The sequence below is a fragment of the Callorhinchus milii genome, unplaced genomic scaffold, assembly GCF_018977255.1.
Source record: "Callorhinchus milii isolate IMCB2004 unplaced genomic scaffold, IMCB_Cmil_1.0 Scaffold2, whole genome shotgun sequence".
NCBI classification, from domain to species: Eukaryota; Metazoa; Chordata; class Chondrichthyes; order Chimaeriformes; family Callorhinchidae; genus Callorhinchus; species Callorhinchus milii.
In genome coordinates, this window is record NW_024704743.1 from 93,565,099 (window position 1) to 93,579,333 (window position 14,235).

The window sequence follows — 14,235 nt, forward strand, 5'->3', positions numbered from 1 at the left end:
TCACCGTGACCATTTCTATCTTGCTCTATGTCTGTTTTGAACTTGAAAAAAGGTGAGACTTTATGGCTCTTACTAATGGAAAGAGAGAAAAATGTTCAGCAGAGCTGTAAGGAGAAGTGAAGTTGTAATGATAATTTGTTATAACTTCCTCCCCTGACCCTATCCCTGGATTTTCTTGAAATAAGCAGCAGTAGCCAGCACAAGAGGAGTGTTTGAATAAAGCAATTATTTCTCCAGAGCTCTGGCTGATCTCTCCTTGCCTGGATCTCCACTGGGGGACATCTTCCTCCAAGCTGTCCCCAATTGTCCTATTTTGTCTTTTCAGGATGAGCTCATTGCACTGCATTGACTTGGGGGCAAGCTGTACAATGAACAATATTGGCTACCAAATATCTTCAGAAGAGATCAAACAATAATCTTATTGTACGGAGCAAAATACAGTATTTTTTCTTAAATAAAAGATGTTTGCATTGTTGAAATTTTGAAAATACATTCTTAATGATTCACTTTGAATCTATCCTAGTCCTATAGTGAATAAAATTGCCACATAATGAAACTGCTTGTCTTTGACTTTGAACAAAGAGCCTTTCATAAACAAGTAAACAATTCTGCATCTCCCATGGAATAAGCCCAGTGATATTATCAAGAACTGGAGCTGTTCTGCAGCTGGATGATTATAGCAGGCTGTTGATTCTTAATTGTAATGAAGAATGAAATTGCAGATTTTCTTGAGATGCAAATATTATTTGCAAGTATTTTTTCTCTGCTTTTGCCGGAAATAATTTGATTTTTTCATCTGATGAAGGATGGTACACTTCGGATGTCACCTGCCGAATGGCCAGGTGATTAATGTTCAGTCATTTTCCCCCCCTGAAATATTCTTCTCTTTTATGATGCTTAAAATCCTTCATCGTTGAGCAGTTAATCAAATCCACATTAAAGATTACACATTGTTACACCCTAATGTGATGCAGCTCCTCATCAAAGGGAATTGGGTTTAAATAGCATTCATTTATTACTAACTTGCAAGAAACAGAAGACAAGTTTAAATACATGTTCAGGGTGAAGAAAATGTAACATTTATCATTCCAAGTGTGCTTAAAGGTATGAGGAATGGCACAGTCTGAAGTATTCCATGGAATATGGTTATTTCTGGACTGGTGGAGAGAAGGGAATTTTATCTTTGCAGGAAAACAATCATGATTGGTGCAAATATGGGGATAGATCCACCACTGTCAAGCCCTCTGGGACGCAAGTTGTTGTTAATTTAAAATATTTGCTTAAATGCATTTGGGGTTCACGGAGCATTTATCCAGTAACTCCTCAAACAGATAAGATGGTTGATGTTCTTGGTAGGGTAGGTTTTTTGTGGTTTATTGAGGGCATAGGCTTGATGGGGTGAAAGGTATTCTCGTTTTTTTGTGTTCTCACTCAAGTTGTTTGCATGGATTTTATTGAGACTTGTTATAGAGCAGACCTGGAAGTGACCTGGGAGCCTGTTCAGAAGAACTCTTTCCCCCCCCCACTCAACCCCTCCCCCCCCACCAAAAAGGCGAGAAAATTAAGTTTAACATGTTCTGGTTTTAAGAAAACTGAAGGAAATTAATATCTGAAATGGGCTCTGTAATCACATTTGCAAATGGAAATTTGTCCATTGATGTTTTTGTCTCCAGTGCCTATAAGTGATGGGCCTTTTTGGGCCTTTTACGGTGTGTTATTGTAATTGTAATGGTAAGCGAAGTTGATGCTGTACATCACTTACTGTCAGAAAAAATCACCACTTACACTACCCCCAGTTGTAAGGATCAATGCATAATAATAATAATCAATAAATAATTGCATTTGATATAGCGCTTTTCACGTCAAGAGGACGTCCCACAGCGCTTCACAGAACACACTGTAAAGTGAATTGACTGTATATTTGTGGGTGAACGCGGCAGCCAATTGCGCACAGCAATGTCCCACAAACAGTCGTAGATTGAAAATGACCAATTTATTATTGGTTTTGGTTTTGGAGGGATTCCAAAGGTGCACCTTGATAGAACCCCAACAATGCTTATTTTTTTCACATTGATATGGCAATTTGGTGGCAAACTTAAGGAAGGAACTTAATTATTCGAGATGTAACATCCTCGATGTAGCTTTAAACATTTATGTAATTGTGTCCAAATCTTTTAACATGTTGACCGCTTTGATCAGTTTTAAATTTTGAGGTTATACTTTTACTAACCATATTTATTCATTTTGATTACTGTTTTATTATTGCAGTCAACATAGGCAATCAATTTTGTTGAAATATTTTGAAGTAAATTTTGCTTGATTCAATAATGGAAGAAATATAGCGAGCAATCCCTGGAACTAAACCCATAGCTTGACGGAACTGTTTCATGGGATGTTCCTTTTATAATTGGCTAGATTATTCAATCACCTGAATGACAGATATTTTCTAAGAGTCAAATGAATTGCTTTTTGCAAGCAAGGAAGAGAGGTGAAGCCTAGGTGATGACTGTAATTTGTTCTAGTACTGTTTTTTTAGACCACTTTCAAACGTAGAAACACACTGATGAGATTGCCAACTGCTGTTACAAAGTGAAAGTTGTGTTGCTATAGTGCCTTTACTGTGGTAATCTAATCAGCTGTTCTATTGGACACTATTACCTGATCAGCTCTTTCTAAATTCTGGTCAATAGATGGAAAATAATTTGAACCTTGTATTTACAAAACCGTTTTCACCTTTCAATTATTTGTTGGGTTACAATGTAATTCAGTGCCACATTTGATAATAAATTTCATTCCTTTTGTTTTAATAGACATTAAGGGAGAGTGTAGAATGTTTAATCTTGCTGCTGCACAAAACCAATCTATCCGACTATATATTTTATACCAACATAGCTTTACATTAATGTAACACCGTGCAAAACTATTTTGTACTATTTTGTACAGCATTTAAAATTGAATTTTGTTTACACAAATTAAACTTCTTTTCAAATGTAAAATCTCCATTCATTTTGTTTTTCGAAATACCAGGCAAGGTGGCTTCAGTTCAGATTACGTATATGCGCAAATATATGAAAAAATATTCTGGGCTAGATTTAATTTGTTTTAAAATGTTCCCCTTCACTTATCCCTACGCTGACTGCATTGTACACTGTCTGTGTCTGAGAAATCAAGCTGGAAAAGTCAGTCAGCCAGTCACTAGAAGAGTTGTCAAGACGACAGGTCTTATTCCCAAGCATTTCAGGGGCACTGTAAAGATCCTATGACACTGTTGGAAAACAGAAGGGTATTTCTTCCGATGTCCTCCCCAGCAATTGTCTCATGGCTGTTTGAGGGACTTTGCGTGCAACATGCAAGGATCATTATTATTATTATAACATGGCTATCATGTTTGTCTCATAAACAGTCACTAGACTTGACAGTAATTACCAATGGATCTCTTAAGACATTTTGTTGTGATAAATCACTTTAAACATGCATTTTGTTTGCTTTCAGAGACCTGTAACACCCTAACTCAGTAAATTCTGAGTGTATTCTGTGAGGTGCTCTGAGACGTGATGAGTTGCTATATCAAATGCAAGGATTATTATTATTAACTCAACTCTGGCAGCCGCAGTTGCCTAAAAAATCAATTGCTACGCATGACAGTAATTTACTGTGAAATGCTTTCAGATGTTTTGATGTGATCAGGCGCTATAAGTATGCTAGTTCTTTATGTCTTGCCATTCATTGTGAAGAAATCCCAGACTTTAATTTGACATCTGGCAACCGAGGCAAGCTTCCGAGTAGGAATTCATCCATGTGGTGAATCACGGACGCAAACCCACTGTTTACCACTTGTTGAAATAGTGGGTAGATCCCAAACACTCCATGTCATTGTTCCATCCTTTTTCCTGTGCATTGGTGCTGAACAACGTTAGCCATAGCACCAATGGCAACGCAGCAGAGGGTGGAAATGTACATATTTATATCAAAAAGAGCACTCTTCCTATGGTCCCATAGCCTCTATATAACAGTGTTAGAGGTGACCCATCGTACATAGATAAAATCTATTCCTGCATATTTACACAAGCCAGATAAATATTAGGAAATATTTCGCAAATGTTTCATAAATAGTCCTGGCATGTGACATAGCTACTATAAATGTTGTGTTGACTTCTGTCGAAGTAGGGATTATGTATTTGTGGGCAATAGTGGCAGTTAACTTGCATCCAGCAAGATACCATTATCAATCATAAAGTGAATTATCAATTTATTTGAGCATTGATGGCCAGAAAACTTTCTTTGCATTTTGAACATGGGATCTTTAACGTCATGTTGAACAGGCAGATAGGTCCTCAGTTTAACATCTGAAGGATGGTATCTGTGATAACGCAACACTCCCCAATATAGTATAATAAGTATTTACATTAAAAATACAGGTTTTTTATGTCATCCATTTCATGTTTGTTTGAAACCAAAGTTATGAAATAAACTACAAATTAATAAAAAAAATTCACGAGTCAAATATTAATAGAAGTTCACTTCTCACTTTTGCTGTACTGCAGTCTGCCCTTATTTTGAAATAACTTTGGTTATTAAATATAATAACTAAATATTTTTTGCCATGTTACTGCCATAATTTTCCAGCAGAAGCACCAGTTCACAACTTGCACCAGTCCTTACACTGCAGACTGAATCTCTGCTGCTATCTGCTGTTAGGTAGCTGAAACTACAATGCAGTAAATGTTGCAGTCATGATGTCATTTGATTTTGAAGCCTGGTTTTGCAGAATTAAATCAATGGGTATAACAAATCAGAAACAAAGGTGTAGATTTTCCACAAGTCATTGTTAAAAACCATTGATATGAAATTTGTTGGAAGTGCTATTTATTTTCTACTAGTGTGCTTTTCATAGCTGGGGGTATCAGACACATGGACACCACATGCTGTGCTTAAGAGTCTCCAATTCCTGACAACTCACAGAGACAGAATCTCTGTTTGCCAGTTCTCGAGTGTGCAATCTTATTGGGGATTGGAACACATCCCAATCGCCAATACCTGAAAACACAGGCCCAAGTTAACAGAGGGCAATGTATTAGGGTCTTCAAAGTACATGATATGGATGTATATGTGTGTGTGGAATAGGAGGGGCGAGGGAAGCATACAGTTGGAAATGAACCAGCTAAAACTGCACTGGTTACTAGATTCAGGCACTGGTAAACTTTCCAATCCTTGTCTAGCTAGGATCAAAATAAATCGGTCACTTCGATACACGACTGTTTGTGGGACACTGTTGTACGCAATGGACTGCCACGTCTCACCCACAAAATATACAGTCAATTCACTTTACAATATATTCTATGAAGCGCTTTGAAATGTCTCGAAGACGTGATAAGGTGCTAAATCAAATGTTAGGATTATTATTATTACATCATCCTTTCTATTAGGGTTTTGGCTTGGAGGATCATCCTATCTATTAGGGTATTTGTTGGCTTGGAGGGTTATCAGGAGATGAGTGGGTAGAATCCGAGCCCTCAGTGACATGTCTGTCCTGTCAGTTCTATTGAGAAGCCTGGTAGGCTGATCAATCATTAACAATAGCCTGAGATACTGCAGACCTGTTTGGCTCAGACATTAGATTACCAAAACAACCCTAAAGAGTTGCCTCAGTTCCCTTTGCAAGGAGTGTCACCATAAAGCTTGATACACCCCAGAGAGACCCTCTCACCCATATGAAGAATAGGCACACATTGCTTCTCTTGTTCGTAATGAACACACACAGGATAAACACTGTGATTGATGGCTGCTTTGTTTCTATTTTTAAAAATTGTGTTTTATTATATAAATTAGCCAAGAAAAAGGACCTTGACAAGCCCTTTGCCCTCCGCACACAATATTTATACATCGCATTAAAACCTCATGTGCCAGTGCCCACACTGGTTGGAGAATATCAGAGAAACAAGGGAAGTCAAAAGCAAGTGGTTACATTATGCTAGGTGTGTATTTTAGTACCAGTAAGGAGCGGGAGGAAAGGAAGATTAAAAAAAGTAAGGAATTTCATGATCCTGAGGTCCTGAAAAATATTGAGTAGAAGAGAGGATGAAGTACTGAGTTTTTATTTCAACACAGTGAAGACATAGGAAAGGGGATAAGAATGGGAAGATTTGATGCTTGGGAGCAATGGATGAGTTGGAATTTTTTTTCTATTTAGCTCCTGATAACCAGGCTTTCAGAACAGACATTAAACTGGAATCCTGACTTTGGTACTACTCGAAAAGAGAAGGGAGTTTCTCCCTGGCTAGCAACCCCCCAGATGTAATCCATCTTCTGGCTCTTAAAAGAACTTACAGAAACTGCCTGCAAATTTAAGGCTGTATTTAAAAATCTGAGAGTCTGGGTGTTCTGAAATATTAAGAAGATAGCATAAATCTCGAATCAGGTGGAATTTTAGAAGGCAACAACACAATGTATTGGTTGACTCCAAGACATTGGATTCATTTCAGAAAAACGCTGACAATTTATAACCTTGCTGATGTTGCTGTTCAAGCTTTTCTGTACAGAGGGAAAGTACAGATAAACTTTTCTTTAAAACGTGCTGTGTTCATCAGTTACCTTTGAGGAATAACAACTCACTGGTGTTGGTGCACACTGTACACATTACTGCAGCAATAATGAAGTGATTGTAAACCACTGTTTTGGTTGTTACTCTCAGGTGAGGGAGTTGTGCTTTATCAATCTTCCAATTTAAATTGGTCATTCATTTGATGCCTGTTTGTAGAACGTTGCTGTGCATGAGTTGTCCACAGTCATTGCTACAAATGCAGTCACTGCACTTGACAGCAACCACTTGTGAAGCGTTTTGAGATGTTTCGACATAATAGGTGGAATATCAAATGCAAAAATTATTATCAACAATTATTGTGTTAGAACTGTGCCCCTCACACTATCCGTGTCATCATACAGCGCACATCAAGCAAATTCATTGAGAACTGAGATCTACAGCACACAAGGAGGTTGGTCGGCCCATTCTGTCTGTGCTGTTGTGATCTCCCACATTGCAGCTGATACCATTCTCTATGCCGTACAGAACATTATCCTAACTTCTCAAGTGCATTATCCCAACTTCAAGCTTGCAGCACATTATAGCGTATTTGTGTTTCTATGTCTTCAGTAATAAGGGTCTCAATGTCCTAGATCAGAAATGGACGGCTTGTGGCCTACTATCCCTGTCCAACATAATCTAGATATATACTAATAAAATGTTTGTCTGTCTGTGTGTCAGTGTATCTGACAATCACGCAATAACCAATTGACGTAGGGACATGATTTATACCTCATCGGAAAGGTCTAGCATCTGGCAGTATCATGTGTATATTTGTTTGGGGGGATCTCTCGTCATTGATGAGCTATATTAAAAAATGCTTTAATTAAGCCCCAAAATATGAGGTATGCATCATATTCTGCAATTGTGTAGTGACAGAGGAAAGCACACACCATTCAGAGAGAGATATCTATATTCTGCAACAAATGTATGGCACTTTTTTCTAGTTGTCATGTGAGCTACAGTCCTCCCACATGAGACAGACAGAGATGAGAGAAAGAGACTGAGATAGTGAGAGAGACTGAGAAAGAGACAGAGAGAGAGAGACTGAGATAGTGAGAGATTGTGAGAGAGACTGAGAGAGAGAAACAGAGAGACTTAGAGAGACTGTGAGAGAAAATATATTAAAGGAGCCCTCCCACTGAGTCCTCCCAGGTGAGTATAGATGAAGATGAAATGTCTGTCTGTGTGTCTGTGTTTCAATCTACATCCCATATTGGATCTTTTGGTGCAAGCAAAGCTGCAATGGGTACAGTTAGTACTGTATATTTGTTATACACATTCTTACAGCATCTGTGCTATCTTGCCTGCTTTTACATGGAAATGTCACACATATTTTGACTGAAGCTTTCAAACATTTCCATCAGACATGGTGAGTTTACAAGATAGTAAATATTTTACATTCTTTGAATAAACAGAGTTTGGGACTGAGCTGGTGCTTTGTTTACTCAGTAAATTTGACCTCCCCAACTTAAACTTCACTTATACTTCACTGTAATATTTATTTTAGCAAGGAGAATATCTTTTAATTGGTTCTGAAAATGATTTAGTGTCAATGGTATCAGAATGGAATTGCTGCTTATTTAGCATTTTTAAATGTATCAACCTGTTTATGAATATAAATAATTGTCACCAATATATTTCCTGACAGCTATTAACCAATCTTGAATGCAAGCCTAATTTGGAAAATTTTGAACATTCAATGAACAAATGAAGCAAGAGGTTATTAGTGATTACTGTACTTCCTTTGGAAATAAGTTGATATTTTATTAACATTTTAACTTCAAATTGTGTACTTTCACTTCATAATATCTATGGTACATCAACAGGAGTGAATAATGCTTCAACAACAATAACAACTTGATTTCAAATGAGTTCAAAATCCTAACTTGAGGCTTGAACCCACAAGCTTTTGACTCAAGAGGTGAGAGTGTTACCAACTGAGCCAAGCTGACACCTGGCAATTATAAAGACTATACAGCCCCCAAGAGACCATTCAGCCCACCTAGTCTATGCCAGTCATTATACTCCACACAAGCCTTCACCTCTCCTGATCCCCTCCCTCTATCCTCTCTCCCTCATGTATGTATTATCTTGCAGAAAAGTTTCAGAAAAAAATTAGTGATAAAGCCCAGCAGTTAGCTGTGGACTCAATTGTTATTGACTAAAGTACAGATGTAAAAATGACTCACGACCAGCAGGATTTAATATTGTGCGGTAAATTATTCTAACAGTAAAGGTCCATAAGTTCAGCAGGCCAGCCCAAAGCAGCCATTTCATGTAAATGGAGCTCAGGTGCTGTTAGATGATACTAATCTCCATTACCAGTTTTTAGCCTTTCTCCAATCTATTTTGCTTGTGTTTTGTTTTGGTAATTATGTACCAGTTTATTTTTTTCACCTTTCGTTTTCTTTTGTACCTTAATTTGAAATTGTTACTCTTTATTTCTAAACCTTTTCGACCTTTTTCCATCTTCTTCTTTAGCTGTTCTCACTTCCACTTCTGGTCCTTCCTTTCATTTGTTCCCAATTTTCAGATCAGCTTTTGGTGTCACTATTAGCCCCTGTCATATGATTGGGTGTATATCCTTTTATAATTGGGTGCCTTGGTTTTGCCTCTTTTTCCATTCCTTAGCTTTATTTTGGTCCTTCTTTGTGTTGTTTTGCTTTCCTTCAATTGCCAAGTTTGTTTGATGCTCTCTGTTTCATCACCAGAAGTTGCTTTCACTCAATAATCTCTCAGCTCTGCTTTGTTCTCTTGGTATTGATGAAACATCAACAATGTGGTTTGGTGGTATCTCTATTTTTTGACACCTCACAGCTCATGTTAGCGATTCTGTGAGATCAATTTTGGTTGCCAAAGAGCTATTTTAATTAAGATGTCTTGTTGAGCTGATTTTCTGCTGCATTGCACACTCTTTCAGATAGAAAAAATAATTGGCTGCTTACATCCAACAGTAAAGAAACAGGAGAACAGATGGGAATAATACTTTTTTTTATATCCTTCTCTTAGCTGTGACAATTTCAGTACATCAAATGAATTTGATGCAATACATTTAGTTGTTATTCCTCTCTGACCTTCAGCTCAGCTCTGAAGGCAAAACTGCAATAATAATTACATTGGCAGTACCTTTCATGGACTTAGCAAATTTATTTAGTGAGCAGCTAAACCATACACAATGGGAATATCCCAAGTATGTTCCCTAGAAACCATGTACTGAGTTATCTGATCTCAGTATGCTGGGTTAGGATTGCTAAGGCTGTGCCTACAGGAGGTGCATATGAGACATGAGTAAGAGCTGAGGTTGGAAAGGATGAGGAGACAGGCATGGTTCCACCTGCAGGCAAACAACCTGCTGATTCTCATCATCATTGATTCACACGTAAACGGAGTCCTTTAGTTCAGTGGTTAGAGCACTCACCTCGCAAATGAGAAACCTGGGTTTGAGTTTCCTTAATCCACATGCCTCTGTTTACCTAGCAATAAGTAGGAACCCCGTTGTCAGTTGATTGGTGGATCGCTTTTCCGGGGGTAATAATTCCTTTAAAAAATGGTCACTCAATCCATGACTGTTTGTGGGACACTGCTGTGTGCAATGGGCTGTCTCGTTGCACCCATAAAATGTACAGTCAATTCACTTTACAGTATATTCTGTGAAGCCTTTGAGACGTCTTGTAGACATGATAAGGTGCTATATCAAATGCAAGGATTATTATTATTATAAATAATGAATACCTAGCTAAAATACCAAAGGGCTTCATCCCATTCAGCAACTGTTAAATCTGCAAGCCAAAGCTTTAATCTTAGGGTAGTCCTAGCTGGATAGGTAATCAGAAGCTTGGAGACAATGTTGTAAATGTAAGTTGTGTGGTTTTAGCTGGTTAAATACACTCTGGGGCTCTGAAGCCTTGGCTTTGTCAACCTGCACCTAAAGTATCCAGGATCAGGTAAGAAGGTGTGTCGTTCTGGGGAAAGTGCACTTTGCATATAGTGCCTTGCATTTATCAGTATTAAACTTGATTGACAGGTTATCAGCCAATGTACATGATCTATCAAGCTCCCTTTGTGGATTTGCTGCCTTCTCTGATTCCACAGTTCCTGCCAACTTGGTTTCATCTGCAAATGTATCTATCTTGCGAATCCAGATCATTAATATATATGGGGAACAGGAGGCACTCTGCTTAGTACCTCTCCCCATTTTGGCCGAGCTCCTCTAACAAGTACCCTCTGCTTCCTTGCCTTCAACCAATTCTGAATCCACTTCCATGTCTTGCCCTTTATACCCAGTAACCACAGTATATAGTGCCTTAAAATTGAAGAGACAAACAAGCTTACATTTATTTCAGCTGCACTAACTATAATTTCTTTGAAAGCTTCAGATGTGTTTCTTGTAGAAAATTAAAGTTGATTATACTTAGAAAAAGCAAGGCTTTTTGAATATTATATATTATTGTATCATATTCAATACTATAGCATATTCTTTCTAGGTCTTCAAGGCAGGAAGGTTTGAGCAGTGGAGACTGTGATTTCTTAAGGAGGGAATGACGGTCTCGGTCTCTGGTGATGAGGTTCTGAAGGAGTCAGATATCTAGATGACCACAACTTGCATTTATATAGCACCCTTCATGCAGGGTAATGTCCTGGAGTGCTTGTTCCCTCTTAATTGGGAAACTTCTGTATGAGAAATAAATGGACAGTGAAACATTCTCACAAATTGAGTTACTAGAATGATACTTTTATCTCAGTATATTTGTGAGTATCAATCTGCATTGTAAACATTGTAGTCGATGACTTTGTCCCTCAAACCCTCCCCATCAAAGTGTCACACTTCATATTTTGGAAAATAGGTTAATAGTATTGTTTGCATTTGACATAGCATCCTTATCATCCCAATCATCTCAAAGCACTTCCGAGTTTTTCTGTAAAGTCTAGTGACTGTGTAGTTCTAGTCGATCACCATCACTGAGGGAGAAAATGCTAGACCAAGAGACATTTGATCATACTTGCTGTGAACCCAATGTGCCACAGGATCTTTAATGGACATCTGAATAGATGGGTCCTCGGTTCTATGTCTCATCCACAGGACGGCATCTCTGATAATACAGAGCTCCCACACCACTGCACTGAAGTGTCAGTTTAGAGTGTGAGTTCAAAGACCCAATGTGAGGCCTCAAACCCACAACTTTTTAACTCAGAGGTGAGAACACTGGTCACTGAGCCCTGCTGCTGGCTGCTGCTGTTCGCCTACAGAATATACAATCATTACATTTTACAAGAAAATCCTGTGAAACGCTTTGCTGTTGCTGCTGCTATTGTTTGTCTGCAACGGATTTACAGATTCAATTAATAAGTCTTTGTGCAGTTACAGGTGCAGTCCACCGGAGGACAGTAAATAGTCATTCTGCAGTTAGACTTTCACAGTGAGAGGGCTTCCCACAGCACATTCACCTGAGCTGGGGGTGAGAGCAAAGCAGGAGTAGGGAGGGGCAAGAAGACTGAAAGCATGGTCAAAAATTAGTAGGAGGGAGAGAGTGGAGCAATGGGGGAGAGAGTGAGGGGGACAGCAGTGAGGGAAGAGGAAGAGAGAGAAAGTGGGGGGCAGGCCTGTTAATTGAACGATCTGTGGACTGTTGACCTAATTGCCAGGTGATGAGGTGGTTGAAGCCAGTCGGGTAGATCAGCGAGAAGCACTCTCACCCCAGAATGTGTGTGTGTGTAGAGAGAAGAGACGGCAATGGCATTGAGAGGGGAAAACAGTCAGGGGACATCGGTGGTCATTGATTCACAATCCTGATAACTCTGGGTATCTTCACTTTGGGAAGGATTTGTTTGAAGGATGGAGGAACAGAATCGCTCATTTTAACTCTAAAAGTGGCCTCGTTGCTGTCTGGCCCACTGCAACTCACAGTGAGATCAATGAATGTGTTTAGGATAGAAGCTGGGTGAGAACTTCCCTTTTCAATAGGCCAACGGCAAGCGCTGAGGGTCTGCGTGACCCCATATGGCTCAGTTGCTAGGACTCTTGCCTCTGCGTCAGAAGTTTGTGGGTTCACAAAAGGAAATTTCAGGTCACAGTCAAAGCTGACCCTTCAACGCAACGCAGGGGACGAGGGCTACACTGTACTGCACGAGTGCCACCCTTCAAATGAGACGGCACAGGGTTAGGGGTGGGGGTGGAGTTTGGCAGTGGGACAGTGGGGATGGGAAGGGGCGGTGGTGATGGTTGAGGGTGGTAGGGGGTGATGGTGAAGGGGACAGTGACAGTGGTGTTGACTGTACGGGTTGTTCTGTGCTGTAGCAGTTTGTTGGTGGGAATGAGCAGTCAGCATTTTGCTCACTTTTTTTTTGGTCAGCTGGGTGTCTGACACATGCGGAAACCTGTCACCATGCTTAAAAATATCCAAACCAAACTGAGAGTTCCACAAAACAACGCACTCCCAAGGCGTTGGACAGTCAAGGATTTGCACCCGTGCTGGGGTTTGGAATAAGGAGGGCAGAAAGGGTGACCAAAGGCGCAGTCGAAGAGAAGTGTCTTGAGATGTGCCTTGAAGGAAGCAAGGGAGGGGGTGAGGCATAGGGACTGGGATGGAGTTCTGAAGGGTGGGGGCGGAAAGGCTGAAGGCCCGACCTTCGATGGTGGGAGCTGGCACGCCGGGTGACACAGAGCCGGCCAGAGCCCACCGAGCAGAGGGAGTGGACAGCTCGGTATGGGGTTAATAGGTCACTGTTGCTGAGGGATATGCTGAAGCTCGGTTTAGCCACAGAAAAGGTCACGTGGGGTCTGACCCCAGCCAGACTCACTCCAGCGCGAAACAGGCACACATCAACTTCACATTCCCACCTTCCAGGGTGTCTGGTCTGGAGGAAGGTATCAGGGGGATCTTAACCTGCAATACAAGAGTGTCAACAACAACAACAACTTGGACTTATACAGCGCCCTTCATTCTGGACGGCGTCTCAGAGAGCTTACATACAAGAGTGTCCTCAAGCAATATATGGAGACTAGGTCCACCATGTGACTGTATCCTGTACATAAAGGGCAGCAGAAGCCCCAGACGGCCCGCCTTGGTGTCTCTATACAGAGATATTGTATTAGATATTTGTGGTTAAAAAAAATCAGAATGTCCATTATAACTGCATACTTAAAGCCATTGTATCAATGACTGGTTGATAACATTTTGTCACATCAGTGGCAAAAATATTAAAATTTGCAGTGTTGTATCACTGGAAAATATAAAAATGATTTAATATTCCATATTTAATTTGCTGCCCTAAATTCATCTGAATTCCTGCTCCTTTGGCTCTATTCTTGCAATGACCTTACTTCCTTCATCACTCTTCTTCATAACTTCTTTTTAATATCCTCGACACCTTTGCTCCATTACCTCCCACACTACCTCCTACACTCACCAGTCCCTTTGGTACATGGGGCAGTGCCCGGTATCAGAGTCCAGGGGCTGGGCTGGGCACAGTGCGGGGTCTCAAGGTTTTTGTCATAGATCACAAATGCGTGCTGCTGAACACTGGCTTAAGTCCAGATCTGTCTGGACTGCACCAAAGCCTACTGCTCCACCTCAGCCAAATCGGTTTTGGGGACGCGAGCTTGATTACCGAGCCGGGTAAAACATTAGGCAAGTTTCCTTACTCCACACGTC